Here is a 20,537-nt window from a genome sequence, read left to right on the forward strand (position 1 = left end):
TAGCTAAAAAATATTCATGAAAAGTGTTGCTTAAAGAGCATATTTATCTCAGTTGGTTTTCTCATTGTGCAATGATAGAACTGTTAAACTAAATTCCTTATTTTGTCAAGATCTTGAATGTTTTCGCATTTTACATACATCTAGGTAAAATCCTAACATGTGGAACACTAGATGTATATAAGAGAAATGATCTAAATTTATCCACGAGAATGTTCCTTATTCCGCCCCCATCTACTATCTACATTTCTAATCTAATAGGGAGAGATGTGAACAAACAGAAGCAATAATGCATTATAGGTGCAATGACAAAAATAAGCACCTGATTCAGAGGAAGCAGAAAGCATCGACTAGTATAATCTCCCTGAGGATATGGAGAAAAAGGTCAGGAAAAGTTTCATTCAATTGAGAGTTAGAACAAAAGTAGATATTTTCCAGATGGATAACATGGGGGACAGGGGACTTATTTCAGGAAGAGGAAGCCACATAAAAAAAGCACTCAGGAATGACACAGCTTGGCTTATTCTATTTAAAGAATGGTAGAGAATGAGGCTACAGGTAGAGTGGAAGAGAAAGACAAGACATTATTTTCTATCCCATGAATTTCAAAATTTCACATCTGAGTCCAATATGCTTCATGATATGGTTTCATGTTTTCTATCCAACCTGAATTTATTCACCCAGTAGGTGGTAAATAAATATTTGCTTAATGAATACACAAATGAATAACCTTTCCTAAGTTTCTATGTGCAAGGAACTTTACCAAGGTTTATGGAGAATGAAAAAAAAAAAAAAAAATCCTAACAAAAACAGTCAAGATCTTGTAGTTAAATAAGAAATATGACAATTAATTATAAATCAAGACAGAAATTAATGTAGAGAAAATCTTCAAAAATTAAGAATATATTGTTTGTACTACTCTGCAGATAAGCCTGTGTCCTCATTGTTCTCTAAACCCAGTCTGTTTACTCCTTTACTGCTTTGTTTACAATATTTTCCTTTCCTTGCCTTCTTATGTTTTTTAATTTCTATCTTTCACATATCCAGATTTTACCTATCTCAAAGAGAATGAGAAGTGACAGTGATCAAATGTCTTTTTTGCCAAGCATTCTAAGTATTTCATATAAAACATCATATTTAATACTCACAATAACTTTTGAAGTATGGTAGGCATTGCCCCCTTGTTTTACCACAAGAGCCATGTCTGATTCAAAGAGGGTAAATAATATTGCCCAAAAAATATAAACAGTGAGTGGAGGAGCTGAAAGCTGAGTCCAGCTCTATCTCCTTTCTCCCCAAAGCTCAGCCCACATGTTATTTTCTCTAGGAATCATTTTCTCAGGACACCAATCTCTACTGTCCTCCCCTTTTTCTTAATTCCTATGATCAGCACCCTAACACCAGCTTTTTTCTAGTAATTATTCAGGTTAATTCCACCTCCTCATGTAGATTATAAGGTCTTTGATAGACAGAACCACATTTTACATTCTTTTGCATCACCCATAAAACTCTAAACACTGCTGATTACATAGTAAGTACTTTGAAATATTTGTGAATCAATCAGGCTCCATCTTCAGGAGTTTTATCCCTATGTCACTTCAGTATAACCCTCTCCCCCCAGTGATGTATCATCAACCATCACCAGTGCTCAGTGGAAAGATGTGGGAAGGTTATTTTCTCATACGCAGTCTATTTCCAGTCAATTCTCACATGAGGTCAGATAATTAAGTTTGCGAACTTTCTACCATGTAAGTGCACAGTGGAAAGTTTGCAAATTTAATTGTCCACTTGGGTATGTATCTTAACAAAGTAGTATCTGTATTAACTTGTCATTCTACTGCTAATACTCTGCAAAAGCTACCTACTTCACAGTCATTTTGTGGAGGTTAAAAATGATTATGTATGTTAATGATTGTTACAGACTTTAGATTAACAAAGCATAGTTATATGATTATATTTAAAGAACTAATCGACTTGTATTTCATAGTTCCTACCGATTTATCCCTGAGCTAATATGATAATTGAATCAACGTCCCTGTTTCAAAAGAAAAAGTCCCTATATGTATTTGAATTGGCCTACTATGGAAAACATTCTTACTTTGGTCACAAAGAGCATTAGTAAACTGAACAGTACAAATTTCACACCATAATAGACTATTTGTGATGTAATGAAGGATAATTGAGGTGAGCAATAATTCTGCCTATATTTATAGCTACAACAAGGTGATTAACTATTGCTGGAAGTAATACAACTATTTCATGGGTTAAGCAAAATCAAAGATAACTGATGCAATTTTTTTAAATGATCATCTTTTGTATGTCAATTATACCTCAAAAAAAATTTTAATGATCATCTTTTCACATGAACCAGTTGATAAAACTACATATATATCACATGTATCAGTTGTGTGTAAATGATTCTAAATTTGTCAAATATAGCACTTAAAAGGGTATACAGTTATTAGTTCTAACTACAGTAAGTAATAAAAATTATTTTAACGATATAAAATAAAAAATGTGAGGGAAATGCTTCTTCCTAACCTCATCCATAGACCAGTGAGAAGCCTCTGTTATAAGATGTGTCTAAAAGGAAAGGCAGGGATTCTGTGGAGCCAATTCTAGGCTGGCTACGAAGAAAAATCCAGCCCTGAATTGCTGCAAAGTAGCTTTCCTTAAATTTGAGTTTATATCATTGTTGGGAAAAAGGCAGAACTGGTTTTCTGGGATCTTTTAACAGAAGAAAATTTAAAAGAAGCTTCAGAGAGAGAAGAATTTATGGAGAAATAAGAGATTCACCCTGCTCCCCTCCTCTGTTGGGTGGTGGTAGGGGTAGGAGTAGGGATGGGCAGAAAGCCCTCCCTTGAGATTTGCAAGTGATTTAGCATGTGAACTGCTGGCTCCCCTTTTCTGCTTGGAAATTAATAAGCAGCAGAATCCCAGATATTTCCAGTGCTACCAGTGCCTGGGAACTGAACAGCTGTGAGATGGCCAAGAAGTACAGACAGGGAGAAGAGGGCAGAGTCCACTCTCGTTTCCTACAGGACTTAGTGATGTACAGAGAGAATTGTGAGTGTCTTATTAGTTTAGGGAGTCCATAGATCATAGTTGGAAGCTCTAACTTAGGGACAAAGTCTTGTAAGAGGTATCCTGCTAGGAGGAAGTGATAGTATCATAGAGGTGGTAACAGCTCACAGAATAAGAGGGAAATGTGGCTTCCTATCCATAAGGTTGCCCACCTCAGGGAGCTGTGGAGAAGACTCACTGGCTCCTGAAGTTCATCTGTTACCCTTTAGATGCCGCCAAGGGCATTAGTTGGATGTGACAAATGTCAAAGACCAACTGGATGTGTGCCTTAACAGCAGGAGTCATACATACTGTAAAAGTCTTTCACACACTAGAATTTGTAGCTGAGAAAGAACTTCAGACATGGTGAGAAAAGTGCCACCCTTTTTGTTTTATGAGCACCATATAATCTAATACTAGCTTCATCAGCAGCTGGTACACTCTGGGGTGAATATAACACATGTATTCCTAACTACAATTATTTAAGTCATATGAATTGGTGTCAAGTCAGATCCCTACCACCTCATATTTATATAACTATATTTTCAAGTGTAAAAGAAGAATTTTGTATTTATATCTGAAATATTTTCTCTTGTTGGTGTGAGCTCATTGTTATAATTGTAGCAATAAGTTTGAATACTGATTCTGTCATTGAAAATGTTAGCTACTGGGTCATATAATGACAACTTACTGTTATATTTAACTTTAATTTTTCCATGTTTGCATTGCACTCTGTGGAATAAGATTTAGGCTACTACTTTCATTGTATAAACCTAGAACTACCTCTCTGATACCAAACCTAACAAACAAAGCACAAACAAGAAAAACTATAGATGTGGTCATAGGTGAGAAATAATAAACTTTAACAAATCAAGTTCCACGTGGATTAAAAGAATACTCTTTTGGGGGCAAGGATAGTTTGATGTTAAGAAATCTATGGATTTATTATAACACTCCGGTAAAGGGAGATTTCACGTGGACCACAGAGAGGAGAGGACACACAAACTGAGTACTGAGGGGCATGCAGACACTAAACTCACTGGACTAATGAAGTACATGCTATTAACAATGGCTGTGGGTGACACTCAAGTGTGAACTTCAGCAAAGTAACAGATTTACACAAGTCATAGGCCTCTGGTGATATTTCAAGATTAGATGGATCGAGGAATATTAAAGAAGCAAATTTCAACAGATTTCAACAGTGTAAAATTACAAAGTAAGAATCTCATGAACGTGCAAAGTACATTTTCTAGAGAAATATACATAAATATGGAAATATTAATATCACAAACATGTTACCAATACAATAATCTTTAAGTAGAATTTTAGACAAAAAACTTATGTAACCCTGAGAAATGGCCAAATTACTCATGTATAAGATAAAACATTAAATAACGTTTTAAAAAAAATATGTGACATGGAATGTTTCAAAATTAAACACAATATAAGAGGAAGTGAAAAATAGGATATTAAAATTTATGTATTATACATATATAATGGCTTTAAGATATTTTAAGATGTTAACAAAAGCTGGTCTGTGAGATGTGAAATTATGTTATTTGTTTTATTTCCCAGTTTTCAAAATGTGTGCATTTTTTAAAAATTAAAGGGCCCCTATTATACAGCACATCAACACGTATTTTCGTTATTTGTTACAATGATCTTTTCACCATTACCTGTTTTTGCCACACAAGGAGCATTAAATAGTTTGCTTATAGTAATCTTACAGATGTCACTGGAGATCGATAATAGAATTCAAATTTTAGTTTCTTTAGGTTCTTTTCACTAACATATACAAATGTATTCTTGTCTCACCATTTTTGAGAAAGAAACCTATCATTTCAAGTGTTCATGAACATTTCTAAGCTATTTATATGTTATTGACTGATAGATGATCAGTAATCAAAATGTGAATATATAAATTACAATTTTATCTCCTTTCCTTGCCAAGCTTCTACTCAAGAGTAGTAACATTAGTATGATGGGAAAAAGTCATTCACGATTTTAAAAGTAACTTATATTATCTACATATGTGAAAATCAATCTCAAAGTATTATGTAATCAATAATTACATAGCAATTAATATTTATCTATAAGGTATTATGCTGAATAATCTGTGGTAGCTTGAAAGATGTACAAGACATAACTTTCTTCCCTGACAGGTTTTATAATCTCACTTGGGAGATATATGTAAAAAAGGAAAGTAACAATAAAGGTTTAAACTAAAAATCAATATAGGACAAAAGAGGAAATTAAAATATATTGTCTACTATGTAGTAGGCGCTGAAAGGAGCTTAACATATGTCATCTCATTAATTCTCACAACAGGATGTGTGACATATCTGATGAAGCAGAACATAAAAGGAAGCAGCTTCGCTAGTGAACTTTAATAAGTCAACTAGAAAGAACTTTTAAAGAGTTATTTTATTTGTCTATAGTAAGCTTTTAGGTACCTATTTCCCTGGGGAAAGGCAATAATCGGATCTTTTATAACTTGCTAAGTTATGGCTCAGTCCCCCAAAGAGCAGGTCATTGAGTAAATTTTCCAAGAGGTTACTTGGGGTTTGAGAAGGATCCTTTTGTGATTTCATGATAGTGGAACCTCCTTGAAGAATTTCTGTTCCTGTTTGAGGCTGTTGGCAGGAAAAGATATCAGTAGTCTCAAAAAGGGTCACCGTGAGGTAAGGGAGAACATGGGGATTAACTCACGCTCAGAACCACGGTTTGGAGGTTCCTAAGGAAAGCCTGAGACCTGCGGCCTTTTCTGTCATGGCCATTATGTGATGGTGGACATCATAGAAACAGTGGCTGAGCTGCTTCCAGATGACAGATGAGACCATGAAGCCCACAAGTATGCAAAATCACCAGCTGGAATGTGATGGGGAGCCAGTTTTCCACAGCAGCTCCATATGTAGTGACACAAAGCAACGGATGGGCTTTCCAGTTTCCGCTGTGTTGGGATTTGGATGCAGGGCAGATTACATTAGGTGGAGTAATCCTTTGAGAAACTTGGGCAAGGGGAGTGGGGTTGCAGAGGACCTTAAGAGAGAGGCATCGAACTTCCTGCTAATATGGCATGTCAAGTTTCATGGGAAAAAAAAAAAAGTAAAAGAGATATGACTGCATTTGAATTCCAGTGTTTTGTTTTGTTTTGTTTTGTTTTTTATGGTGAGATGAAGGCTCAGAGAAAATACTATATATACCTGGCCTAAAAAGTCACAGAGAGTAATTCAAACCAATTGCGTTTGACACTAATATTCTATCCTCTACAAAAAAGATGTCACAAGACTTTATGTATTTTTCAGATAAAATTACACATCTAGTAAAACTTAGTAAGTTACTATTCACTAATAATTAGTAAAATGTTTTCTTAAACTTCAGACGAATGCCATTGTGCAATTCTGGGGAAAAATAAAGCTTATGTTTGCTTTATTAAAAGTTCACAGTCATTTTATTTTATTCTTCATTGAATCTAAGACACTAAATCCCTTGTGCCTTCTTAGGTTTCCTTTGATTGAATAAGGAATTCTTGTTTTGATGAAATGCAAGAGTCATGAGATTTTCTTACATTAGTCATGCTTGAAAAACAAAGCAACAGCTTTTAATATCTATCTATAATTCATTCTAATATAATTGATGAGGAACTCAAGTTATTAAACATTCAAAAGAATGCAATTGTGCAAAGGAAGTAACAACAAGGAGAGCCTGCCAAAATTTGCTATAATAAATAGCCTTTAACAACACTGAAAATGTAATAGGGCTATAACACTTTTCCCAGTGTTCCTGAAAGTGCCAAGCAGAATAGTGAGCTCATATTTAGTGCTAAACAAATTACTTTTGATTGATGATAGCTGCCAAGTCCTGAGTAAACTGTAGCATATAGCAAAGTCCATGGAATTGTTAAAAATCTTGTCTAATGGAGTGAATCCTTGTGACAACCATGGAAGACCCACAGAGCTCTTGAGAATTTTATGCATACAGAGACACTGCCAACTTAGACTGAAGGAGTCACAAAATACGATGGGCGATGGTCTCAACCTGCCATTTCTGGCTTTACAAATGAAAAAAAAGCTCAATGCCAAGGCATGTGACAGCATCTGGAAGCTGAGAGAAACCCTCAATTTAGAGCCAGCAGCAAAACAAGGAGCTCAGTCCTACAACCACAAGGAAATGAATTCTGCCAACAACCCAAATGAACAAGAAAGTGATTCAATTTTCCCCCAGAGCCTCCAGAATTAGGCATCCTGCCTCCACTTTGATTTTAAGCTGGTAACATTTGTACTGGACTTCTGACCTGTAGAACTGTAAGATGATAAATCTGTAGTGATTTATGACACTACGTGGTAATTTGTTATGGCAGCAATAGAAAATTAATATAATACCATGTTTCCCTGAAAATAAGACCCTAGCCAGACCATCAGCTCTAATGCATCTTTTGGAGCAAAAATTAATATAAGATCCGGTCTTATTTTACTATTAAGACTGGGTATAATATAATATAATATAATATAATACTGGGTCTTATATAATATATAATATAATATAATATAATTTAATTTAATTTAATTTAATAGACTGGGTCTTATATTAATTTTTGCTCCAAAAGACACATTAGAGCTGATTGTCAGGCTAGGCCTTATTTTCGGGGAAACACGGTAGTAACCATACTGATTTTTTTTTCTGAATCTGATCATTCCAATATAATATATCTTTGTAAGATTATATCTTCTGTCATTTTTTTTCAGCCTTCTCTTAAATCTATTTTATTCTTTATGCTTGGTGATTTTTAAATTGTTTACTAATTTCTTTAGAAATTGATCATAGAAACATCGAATTTGGTTTCATCCTGAAAACAATTTATTTTGCTTTTATTCAGTGACTGTGAATCTGGGACCACTTTAATTACTGAATGAAGTTTGTTGGATCACACATTTAAATTCTGTTAACCAAACCCCAGTGGAGGCTGTCCAATAGTTCTGATTTCTAAGAGTAAATCTGTGTTCCTCCATTCAGTGGCAAAGTCTAAATAGGCACGTACCTTCCGGATAGTAGCTTTATTTCTTGTAGACCCTTCCTCTCAGAGCACTGTCTTGAAGGATCCTGGTTCTCTGAGAGACTTCCAAGTTGGGCTAGCCCCAGGCTTTATCTTCCCTACCCAGTTTTACCTTTGCTCACTCTCAGCGTTGCTGTTTTCACTTTGTTTTTGTCTTCTTTGGATTCTTTACTTTCTTACCATTGCAGAAAAGCATTTAAAAAGAACTGTATGTTTCTAGAGTTTTTCATTTAACTGCTGCCAGAAAAGAAACTCTCCATATATTTTTTTAAACCTACCCAAATCTATTTTAAGAAACTGAAACAATACATTTAATTGCCTATACAAGAATTTCAGACTTTAAGTAAAACTGTTACCAAAGTGATAGCGTTTCCACTCAGCTTCTTAATGCATTTAATAAGTACCATTCTGGATGGGACCAATGTCAAGAAAAATAAGTAGCAGACCACAGGTAAGATGTTTCACATTTTAAATCCCACTTACTGAATGTATATTTATAGCACTATATGAAGATTCTCCTCTAGACTCCAAATGCAGAAATAATCATTGCCTCTGAGGATCAAATTCTAAGAATCCAAAGCCTACCATCACAGTCTTTGTACTGCCTCCGTATTTTCAATAATATAATTAAACTCAAATCTAAATTTAGAAAGTATATCTTCTTTTAGTTTCATACACTAAAGCACTATATTTCCTTGATGATATTTATGAGCAACCAAGCCACTCAATCAGAAGAAGTAATCCCATTCTTTCTGCTTCCACATCAAGGGATTATACTATACTGTAATCATTTGTTTATGTATTTGAAGTTTTGTTGTTGTTTTCTCTTTACTAGACTGTGAGTATCTTGAAAAGAAAAGCCACATCTAAAAGTATTGTGGTAGGCCCAGAATTTAGCACTAGATGTAGCTACTGAATTTATTGAGTGAAAATACTTAGTAAAAAGTAAACAGTTTATAATTCTGTGGTATACTTACTTTCATACTGCATTTTTTCTAATATGAGGAAAAACAGTTATACTATTATAAAAATATTATATAGTATTGTAGGCCAGCATTACCAAGAGACATCACTCCAAATGAAGTACCACATAGCCTAAGCAGAACTTCCCTTTTTTCTTTCTCTCCCTGTTTATCATTTAATTCACATGTTTATTACACTGTGAACGAATGATTATTTTGATTCTGAAATAAAACTAATTTTTAAATGTATTTTACCTGAAGCAGTGTTAACAGGATAATGATAATATCCAATGAAAGAAAATGCTTAAGTGCTTAAAATAAGGGAAGTGATATTGTCAGCATTTAAAATAAATGTTTTCCAGAGTTGAGTTTAAAATAATTTGATTTAATTTACTTAAGAAAACTTAACATTATATTGTTAATCAAAGGAATATGTAGACAAATCCCAAACATACAAAATCTTTGATAATTTAGTTAGGCATTGAAGGCAATACTATTGTACAGGTTACATCATCTCACATATATTCAAGCTTACACCGCTATATCTTATTTTAAAAATGTTCAGCTGAAAATCATGTTTAAAATATTAGCCCCCATATGCTTCAATTTTTATACTAATTATTTCATAGTAAACTACCCACTCTAAAGTCTTTAATAGAAAGCATTAATGGAATTAGGATCCAATTTTCACCACGTTTTTTTTTTCCATTTAACTTTTTATGTCCTATAAGATATACAAATGTGGGACCCCCTCAATATTTCCAATGCAAAATAGAGAAACCAAATTAATTCTGTTCGCTGACAAAAGTTTTTGAAATTTTTCCTTTTTTCTATAGCAGTAAATTTAAAGCCATCTCTGTTCTTCTTTTTCCTTTATTCCTTTACCCTAATCTGTCATAAAGAACTGTCACATTTGCTTGCTTTCATGTCTTCTGCAACAGCATACCTCCCTATTTCCACTGCTTCTCCCAGCATTAGGTCATCATTTCATGTCTTGACTGGACTAGAAAACTTTCAATGATCCCTCCTGATTCTAGTATTTTATTGTTAATTTTTTAAAACTAATAATGCTGACCAAATTATGGGTTCGTGTACTCAACTACAACAGTAAAAAGACAACTTAGGGGGTTGCAGGTACAGGACACTGGAGATGAACTAGAACAATCACTTAATGTTATCCACCAAAATATGTCTACAACCTCGGTCTGGTCTGGCTATACAATTTTTATTATATTTCCTCAAATGCTTTGCATTTCAATTTGTCTCTAGGACAGTGCAGATCTATTTTATCTTTCATGCTTTTATTAGTGGTCTTCATATCTCCAAATACTCCCTTCTCATTTTCTTAGTTAGACTTTAGCTGGTAACTATGCCACTTACCAGCTACATAACTTTAGACAAGCCTCAGGTTTCTCAGTGTAAAATGAGATTAATAATAATAACAATAAAATTACTTTTGCTTCATAACATTGTAAGGACTGTGCTACATAAAGCATATATATACTAAAGTGTTCGAGAACCAAATTACATAACATGAAGTAAATAGTATCGTTATTGCTATTATTATGAATTCCACATCATGTCCCTGTCACAGCAGCCCACATTTGATAACTCTTTCCAGCCTCTGTTAACTCAGCATATTGAGTACTACAGTATTCAATATTAAGTTTGCTCTAATTGCTTTGTATCTTTGCACAGTGAGTTACTTGTATGTGTATTTTCAGACAGGATATTAAGTAGTAGTCACCAGGTTATCAAATGTTTTAATATTTTTTAAATTGAGAAATATTGTTAAAGATAAAATGGAATCAATATCATTGAGAGCTCATCATGGACCAGAAAACAGTAGCTGGAAATATGCTTGAATATTCTACTGCACACAGTATTGCCACATATTTTTATTCCTTAAAACTATAAAACACACACACATACAAACTCACACAACAAGTAGAGAGTTTACCTTAAGATTGTTCTGAATTCAGCTTCAGAAATGATCCAAAGTGGATATCTACAAGTCAATAATTATGAAATTACAGTCAGTTAGCTTGAAGATAAAGACGTTTTCCTTTTAGCAATGATTTTAAATTTTTCTACAATAAATTAGTTTCATTTTAATCCACTAGAAGTTTTTATTTGTTGCTTTTACCATCACAGCAAAGTTTTGGCATATTTATATATATATTAATAAAATCAACAAATACTTTTAGCTAAAGCGATTTGACTTTTATTTTTATGGCTTACAAAGCCCTATTGATGGTTTCTATCCCAAATATCATTTTATGCAACATTACTGAATTGTATTTAAAATTAACATTTTAAATGAAATTATAATAACAACACTGTTGAACTTGCCCTATTTTATGATGCTGAACACTAAACTGGAATTTATTTTAGAGGATCATAAGTATATACCATAAATAGCATACATACATCCTATGTATATGTGTCTGTCTAGCCCATATATGTGTACATGATATATGTATATGATATATACAGAGCATAATACACACACACACATACATAAATTTAAGGAAAAAAAACAGGTAGATCTAAAACATTTAGTAGAGGAAATCAAGTATTTGGGTGCAATCGAATGGATCAAATTCAAGTGTTTGCATAAACTTATATTTCAGTGATGTTAAGTAAAATAACAACAACAGAAATTCTGTGTTGAGTTTCATAATTTATAAAACACTTTTTCACATTCTTGGTTCAGGTCTTCAGTAACCCTCATGATCATAAATGTGTTCACTCCCAAATACTATTAGGGTAAGATTGGTCTGAACTGACACATGGGTAGTTAGTTACCTAGGAAGCTTGTTCCAACAAGTGCACATTCTGAGAAAAGCATTTACATTTAAAATACAAATTATGTCACATTCCCTCAAGAACAAAGGAGTTGTAAAATCTAGCTTTCCAAATAGCTGAAGCCCATCCTTTAGATTTTTGTCTCAAACATCCCTCCCCTAGAATAATGGCAGATGTTAATCAAATAATGACACAAATCAGTATATAACTATACACCATATTAAATTTCAGGAAGAAGAGTCTAGAGTAGAATGGGGATCCTAATTTAGTCTGGAGGGATCGGGAGAGACTTCCATGAGGAATAAAATTTGAGCTGAGTGTTATCAAGCAAAGACAGAGTAGGAAAAGGAAAGAGTGCCCATTTTAGAAGGACTGGCAGGTGCAAATTACTGAGGCATAAAGGAACATGGCAGTATTGAGGGGAAAAAAGATGGCCGTAAGGCTAAAACCCAGAAATGAAGGGATACGCAGGGATTGAGAAAGCTAGAGCAGTTAGACAGGGCCATGGCATGCTATGAAGAAGGTTTGTTTTATCTCATACACTACAGAGGCCATTGAAAGGATTTATGCAGAGGAGTAAGGAAATAAGATCTCCATAAAGATGCAACTCAGGTGAAGGAAAGAGAAAGTGGAGGAAGAGTAAATGTAGCAACCCAGTAAAGGGTTATTGCTCTACTTCCGGAAAGAGAGGCAGTGGCTTTGACCAAAGTATTTGTAAATGAGATGGAGACAAGTTTTGTTTTAATAAGTTTGGGGGGGATAAAGTAAAATATGTCTCTCTCATCTGATTGCTAACTATGAAGACAGAGACCGTATCTGTTTCACTGACTATGAAATCTTCTGTGACAATGTTTCATACATAGTAGATACACCTTTCCCCATTTTTTTTTTTTTTTAATGAATGATAGGAATGGAAGAGGAAATTAAAAAGTGTAAGGAACTTCAAGAGAAGGTACTGCTTACTGTGATAAGAATCACCAGAGAGAATCAGGTTTGCAAATGAAATCATGAGTCTAAGTTTAGACAAATTGCACCTGGGTTGATTATTAGATATCCAGCTAGAGATGTGAAATAGGAAGTTTCAATTGTCTGAAGCTCAGAAAAGAGACCTTTACTGGAGATACAAATTTGAAAGTTATAGGAATATCAGTAACACTGAAGTCATGGAGTGAATGCAGTATCTATGGGGAAAAATAGGTTAATAATGACAACTGAATGTTTTCAGGCTCATACTATGTATCAAGCACTATTCTAAAGTTTTACATGTACCGATCCAATTATTCCTCACAATAATCCCATAAAGACTATCCTATTTATTATCCCACTTTAAAACTGAGAAAACCAAAGCACAGAGAAATTATGTAACTTGCCCAAATTCACACAGTTAATCAATGGCAGAACTAGGATTTGACAGGCAGAATTCTAAGATGGCCTCCAGCATCCCCAACCTCTGGTGTAAACACTTTGTACAGTTTTCCTTCCTGTGTGGGGTAGAACCTATAAGTGTGATGGAATATAATTCCCAAGGTTTAATTATTAATCAGTTGACTTTGAGTTAATCAAAACTAAAAGAGAGACCCTTGTCAGCCTCACCTAATCAGTTAATCTCTATAAAAGGAATTAGGCCTTTCCTGATGAAGTGAGAGAGATCTCATGTAGGGGATCTCTCCACATAGCAGAGAATCACAGGCAGGCTCTAAGAACTGAGAATAGCCCCTGGCCAAAAGCCATCAAGAAAATGGGGACTTCAATCCTATGGCCACAAGAAATTGAATTCTGCCAACACCAGTAAGCTTGGAAGAAGGTGTCTAGCCTCAAATGAGCCCTCAGCCCTAGCAAACACTGTGATTTCAGTCTGTTAAGATCCTGAGCAGAGGACACAGCTGGACTGCACCCAGACTTCTAACCTACAGAACTGTCTGATACTAAATGAGTATTGTTTAAGCAAAAAAAGTTTATGATAATTTGTTACACTGTGATAAAAAACTAATGTACATGATTAAACGTAGGTAGTCAGTTTATATAACCTGTACTGCTAAAGACTAAACTGTATAAGGTTGGGAAAGTGAGAAGAGAAGCGATCTACAGAGCCCTGAAGAATGCAGACCCTTAAAGAATAAGTAGAGGAAAAATGAACTAGCAAAGGGGAAAGAAAGAAAGAGAGAGAGAGAGAGAGAGAGAGAGAGAGAGAGAGAGAGAGAAACCCAAGAGAGTGTGGCATGACAGAAGCCAACAAGAAGAATCTGTGGGAGGGACCCTGAGTGAGCAAGAGAATGGAAAATTGCCCAGAGCAAATCAGATAAAGACTAAAGAATGCTCATTTGGTTCAATAAGATAGAGGCTAAGATTGGCTTTCCTCGGGTCCATTAAAAAGGTGGATTTGGCATTTTAGAACCCCCTTTTTTAATATAATAAAGGAAAAGAAAAACTATGTGACGGAATGGGACAAGAATTATTTTCCAGATATGTTTTTATTAGTTAATATTTTCATGCAGGAGAATTATAGATCTTTTCCTCAAAAATTAGACATACTTTGTCAATTACAGCAGACTTGAAAAATAAATCAGTTGAAATGTTTTGTCACAAAATTGAAGTTCAAGGATAAATCATTTTATGTGTGGCAAAATTATATCCAAGTAATATTTTAAAGAGTATTTAATCTTACAAGATGACTAATGAAAAATAATAGAAGGGAGAGAACAGAAAAGAGAGTACTCAACTTCCAAGTCTCAGTTACATTGATCAGTCACATTGCCACTCTAAGGGATAGGCATTATTTTCTCTAAAAAAGAAAAAGAACACAAATCATATGTAGAAACCAAAATGTAATTAGTCATTAAATAAATCAATAAGGATCCATTTTCACTAGAATATAGTACAACTGAGAAAACACAGTGTATGCAGATAATTAAATTTAGAGTCTTTTATGCTGCTATATTCACCTAATAATGTGGCTTTTAGATTCTCTTGTTCCAGTACTTCACTTTAATGACTTATTTATGAAAGGCAAAAATAACAATGACCAACCTTCCTCTTATTCTATATAAGATATCAAAATAACAAAATTCATACTACATTTAAGTTGGTCCTAAGAATGGGGGAGAAATACTTGTCTCCAATTAACCCATTAGGAAAAGGAGAGGAAAGTCTACCCCGGGATTTCTGACACATACTCAACATATGATCGGGTCATGTTTAATGGTCCAGCCTAAAGAAATATTTAAATTTTGTATTTCGAATGATCAACACAGATGCCCAACAGGACAGACACACAAGAGGGAGAGTGCAGTGTTAGTGGGTCTTCTGAGGGCTTGCATGACATCTCTCCATGTCTGACTTCACGCCTTTGTCCCACCTCAGGTCTTTTGTCCCAGATATTGTTGTCGGTCACCTGTTCCTAGTACTTTACCTATCTGTGCAAAGATGATTTAGGAGGTCTAAAACAGCCATTGCTTATATGCCAAGATTACTATTTTTTTTTGCTACTCACTTACATTTCAAGGATCTTGAATACGTTTCACATCTAATTTGTTTTCATGTGTTTGGTGCCCACTTTTTGCCACTTATGGATGAGACAGCTCTTGCTAACAGAGGAATCCTTACTAATGAGCATGTGATTGCTTTCTAGTATAAGACAAAGCCTGATTTAGTAATGAGTAATACCATCTTGATACAGAAAATATTTTTGTCATCCTCGCATAAAATTCTTCAAAAAAGAAAAGTCCACCTTTTTGTGAGATCAGTTATTCCAAGAAATATCACACTTTCCTACTCAGTGATCCCCGAACCTCTAAACAAAAACAAGAGACTTGAATTGAGAGCTTTGACCTTTCCTTAAAATCCTTCTTTTGATTCATGCAATTTTAAGATGAAATTTACATTGTGGTTTTGTTGGGTTTTTTTCTAAAAAAAAAAAAAAAAAGACACTATAAAATATGAGACAAAAAGAAGTATGAAAAACATTTTCAAATTTTATTTTATATGCTGGATATCTTAAAACCATATCATAGTTTCCCGCAGTATTGATAACTACACAATTTTGTGGCTGGTATTTCAAATCTTTCATCTCAAATATTCCAAATCTCTAATGGCCTTAAACTTTAAAGCAGAATCATTCAGATTATTTATTTTGTTTCCCAGTTAAAATGTTCTTGCAATAAGTCTGTGTGACATCTTTCCTACGACCATCTTACACAAACTCTGAGATTGGTGGCTTCTTGTGATCATCTTCTGCAGCCCTGATACCCTCTTGTAATTATCCCCAAACTATGTTGTTTTTTTGTTTCGTTTGGTCTTTGGCTGCACTCATTATGCATAAATACTCCAAATTGGTTTCCAATTACTTCCAATTCTAGTATATTTGAATGTAGTTTGTTTTGGTGGGTGGTGCAGAGCATCTCTTCCATATTCCTGTATTGATAAGTTGTAGTTCCCAAGTAGGTAACTTTTAAGCTTTGTAGGACCTAGAATAAGATATAAAATACTGTATAGAACACACTTTGCTCTGAGGCCTTTTCAGTAAAGAGATACATGGTCCACAATATCTTAAGAATTCAGACTAAATTGTAACCTCCTTAGATTGTTCCAGAAGTACACCTACTCTGCAGAGACTAATTTTCCAGCCTAAAATGAGTCCTCATAATAATGGCAGGCATAGACACTAGAACTGAATTGCTTTGAACTATGCTTGTCTATATAAATCTTCTATAATCTAGCCAAAACGTACTTTGATGGTACATGTACTGTGATTGTCAGTGGAAATGATACATTTTATAATCAGTTTCTTTCTTTAAAGAGAGATTTCCCTTCTTCTCCCATTTTCATTTAACTTTAAGTATATTGGATCCCAGAGTTTTTCTTTACTGATTCACAATTAATAATGGGAAAACTTAACTTTCATGACTTGACTCTAAAACACATTACAAAGAATATCTTAAATAAATGCAAACTTCTTGGAGGATATACTTACAATTAAAGTCCAATCTCTGGCCACTGACATAATAGACACTGGAAATCGCAATAAAAACGAAATTCATTTTACAGCTTGCTGTGTATTTTCTTGCTGCATAACTAATTATGCCTTTAGATATAGCTACACATCCAAATGACAACAGATAATTAGCTATAAAATTATAAGTCTCCTTGGTAGAATTCTTCTAAATAGCAGGTGAAAAAGGTGAGTAATTTTAAATTCTTATTTGTTTTAAATAATGAGAAGGAACACAGAAGGAATCATTGAATAATTCAAAACAAACAGATGGGGAATTGAGTGTTACACAGACTTTTTGAAGGATACAGTGAATTGGACATATTTTACTTAATGAACTTAAGCTTTACAATAAAAATAATAGATAATACTAATTGAGAAACAATTATTTACAAAGTTTTTTAACATACATTATTATAAGAAAAAAAGCCTTGCAAAACATAATTATTTTCCCATGTGAAAGGTATGGCTTCAACTACTTGCTTTAATGAGCAAAATAGGTGTTCATAGAAATCCCTGAGTTTCAATCAAATATAGTTTCTAACAGAGAACTCAGTCATTATTCTATTAAATACATGGTTCTTCTGACTATTAAATGGACTTTTTCCCCACTATAACTTTTTAATGTCAAAAAAATAAAAGAAAAAGATTAGTTGTTGAAAAGTTTATTTATTACAGGAAACATTTTCTAGGTAGTACCAATTAAAATCTGGTTAAAAAAAAAAGCAGGTTGTTCTGCCTTAAGGATTTTTTTGTTGGTTTGTTTTCTTTATTTTGTTTTGTATTTAATGAAGCCTAAAAAACTATGAATGTTTAAGGCAGCATACTGCAACTAAGTTTTCATTGTTCATCCATAAAAAACATTTTAGAAGGAAAACTGTGACTCACTTACTCCAGTTAGTAATGTCTTTGTTTTTTGTTTCTACATGTGGAATTGAGCAAAGTAGATGTTCAAATAAATTAATATTTTAAAAGGGATTACGAAGGCCAGAGGTCAGCAAACTTTTTTGGAAAGGCCCAGAGAGTAAATATTTTGTGTTTGCTGGACAATAAGGTCTCTGTGACAATTATTCAACTCTACCACTGTAGTGGGAATGCAGCCTAGACAATACATAAATAAATGTTTTTTACTATGGTCCTATAAAATACTATTTACAGAAAAAGTACATGGGCTGGGTATGGCCCATGGCCTGTAGTTTGCTGACTCTGAAATAAGAGACCAATAAAATATGATTATAACATGGAAATGGTGAAGCTATTATAGTTTCTTTCAGTCTGTTAAAAGGCTTCTCATAGTTTTGTCCAAATAGCATAGCAACTACATTCAAGTATAAACATTAGGTTCTGGACTATATCTTAGGCACTGGGAAAATAGGACAACTTTACCTCTGGTTCTTTTAGAATTTCCTCAAATGAAATATTTTCAAAGATAACATTTTTAATATTTATAGTGAGCTGTTAAAACAAATTGTATTTTTATATCAGAATAAAAATTTTTACAATCTGGCTTCTTATAATGATTTATGCTATTGAGTCAGTTGGACATTACATATAACAGTATAGATGGTGTAGATTTGTGTTATACAGAAACTTTCCCACAAATGGCAGTACTTTTTTTTTTTTTACAAAATCAGTATTGTGACTTTTTTTTTTAATTAAAGGATGTATGTTTTAGAAGGAAACTTTTTATAATTTAGAACAACATCTATATGTGATAGTTCCAGTCCTGGCCTGACTCTAAAGACCTTGTTCTTTTACATTATGCTCAACTCTGTGCCAGGAGGGCACCTGGCGTTTTACAAAGAGTAAGATCTGGAGAAAATTCTCTGTTCCTAGATTATGTATGTATCATTAGCCCCTTCCCTGCTTTTCAGTCATGGAAAGAGTTTCTTACTATGAAAACAGAGAAATATTATATATATATATATATATATATATATATATATATATGAGAGGAATTGCAAGATAGAATTGTCAGGACTTGGTAACTGACTGGATCTAGAGAATGAAAAAAGAGATAGAAATTAAAGATACTCTGAACATTCTGGCATGATTAACTAGATGTATAGATATGGATATATGAATTAAGATTGGGAGATAGAATCTGAAAAAGAGGGAGGATGCCTTTTTCTTAAGGTTCAGTAAGAGATGACAGAAAAATAAAAAAATAAAAATGTTGAAATATATTTAACATCATGGTCAAGGCTAGAATTAGGGATTTGGGTGTCATTTTCATAGAGGTGTGAGAGTTAATGCCAAGAAAAGGAGAGGACATAAGTGATAATAATCCAGGAGTAGGAGAGGTGGGACCTACAAGATGAGCCAAAAGAGAAATGACACTGTAAAAGCATGATCAGAGAAGGGATATGACAGCTACTGAAACCAGAAACACACAAAAATATGTTAACGAAAAGAAGTTCTCCAGAATGTACCCTACTTCAGAGAATTACAGAAGATGAGAACTATGCAGAAATCACGTCAGCTGACTTTTCAAGAGTAACTAGTGAACTCTGCAAAGTCAGTCTCAATACAATAGAGAAGGATGGGGGCCAGGATAGGGTGAGGGATAAAGATGTGGAAACAGAGTGTGCAGAATACGTTTTAAAATCTAAAACCTAAGAGAAGGCAGAAGAGGAGGAAGGAAGAACAAATGAAGATTTATTTTGTTTTGTTTCATGTTTGTTTTTAAGAATGGAAGCTCATTGGACATTTCAAAGTTGATAAAGTGTCCAATAGGAAAAGAGCAATTTAAGATATAAAAATGGGGTATGAATAGTTGACACCACTGTATTTCACAGAAAACCCAAGAATCCCAAGTCACAAATCAGTAGTGGCTACAGGTGAAAGCCTGTCCTAGTTAGTTATTTGTTTGTTTGTTTGTTTGTTTATTTAAGCATCTTTACTGAGCTATAATTTGCAAACCATAAAACAGACGCATTTTAAGTGTCTAATTAAATGAATTTTACTATATTTATTTTATCTTATGTATCCAATAATTGACATAACCAGAAGAACTCTTGGTCTGTCTTAGAACATTTAAAACTCCAAACTCAATCAAATAGAAATATAAAACAAAAGAATAATGGAGAAATACCAGTGCGAGGGACTGCAATAACATTACATCTCATGATGTGGAATGAGGCAAATGCCCTAAATAGTTGCTTTTGTAGCTTTTACAATAGATAATTAATAAGTTACACAGAACGAATCAAATAAACTTTTGTTTTATAACATTAAGAATCTGTCTAGATATGTAAGTGACTCATAAAGTAACGATGCAGTAACATACTACTCACAGTACACTTTTGCCTCATATTGACCTCTAAAGTTTGTTTTTGTTTGTTTGCTTGTTTGTATTTGGCCATACTTCCCAGGACAATTTTGTACCATTTCAAGTAGCCATTGTGTTAGTTCTTCGTGTTTAACCTCAACCTTAGGTTGTAAAAACTTGCTGGTGCCTACAACTAACAAAATATTATGTAACTCTTTCTGTAGTCTTTCATAAAATTCATGGGTTTAAGCATTTTCACTCTTAAGTTTCTGAATGATGATATCTAGACTTATATCATGTTCATGTTTTACCTGGAATTGGGAGAAAAGACTCTTCAAATGAAATAAATAGTACAAAAATAGTAAACAGTACAAAATAAAAACGTAGAAGTATAAA

The 20,537-nt window shown here is 33.7% G+C and overlaps 1 protein-coding gene across 4 annotated transcripts in view; it reads right to left on the reverse strand.

Annotated features, from left to right (window-relative positions):
• The window catches only part of CNTN1 (contactin 1), a 289,760-nt gene that overhangs the window by 200,676 nt on the left and 68,547 nt on the right, over positions 1 to 20,537 (reverse strand). For 2 of the 4 annotated variants that reach the window (XM_019756344.2, XM_019756346.2), the window contains exon 2: positions 11,036 to 11,083. The exons of the other annotated variants lie outside the window; for them this stretch is intronic. The gene's annotated coding sequence lies outside the window, so the exon portion shown is untranslated. The remainder of the gene's footprint in view (positions 1 to 11,035; positions 11,084 to 20,537) is intronic. 4 annotated transcript variants of the gene reach the window in all.

The sequence above is a fragment of the Rhinolophus sinicus genome, linkage group LG02 (genome assembly GCF_036562045.2).
Source record: "Rhinolophus sinicus isolate RSC01 linkage group LG02, ASM3656204v1, whole genome shotgun sequence".
Taxonomy (NCBI): domain Eukaryota; kingdom Metazoa; phylum Chordata; class Mammalia; order Chiroptera; family Rhinolophidae; genus Rhinolophus; species Rhinolophus sinicus.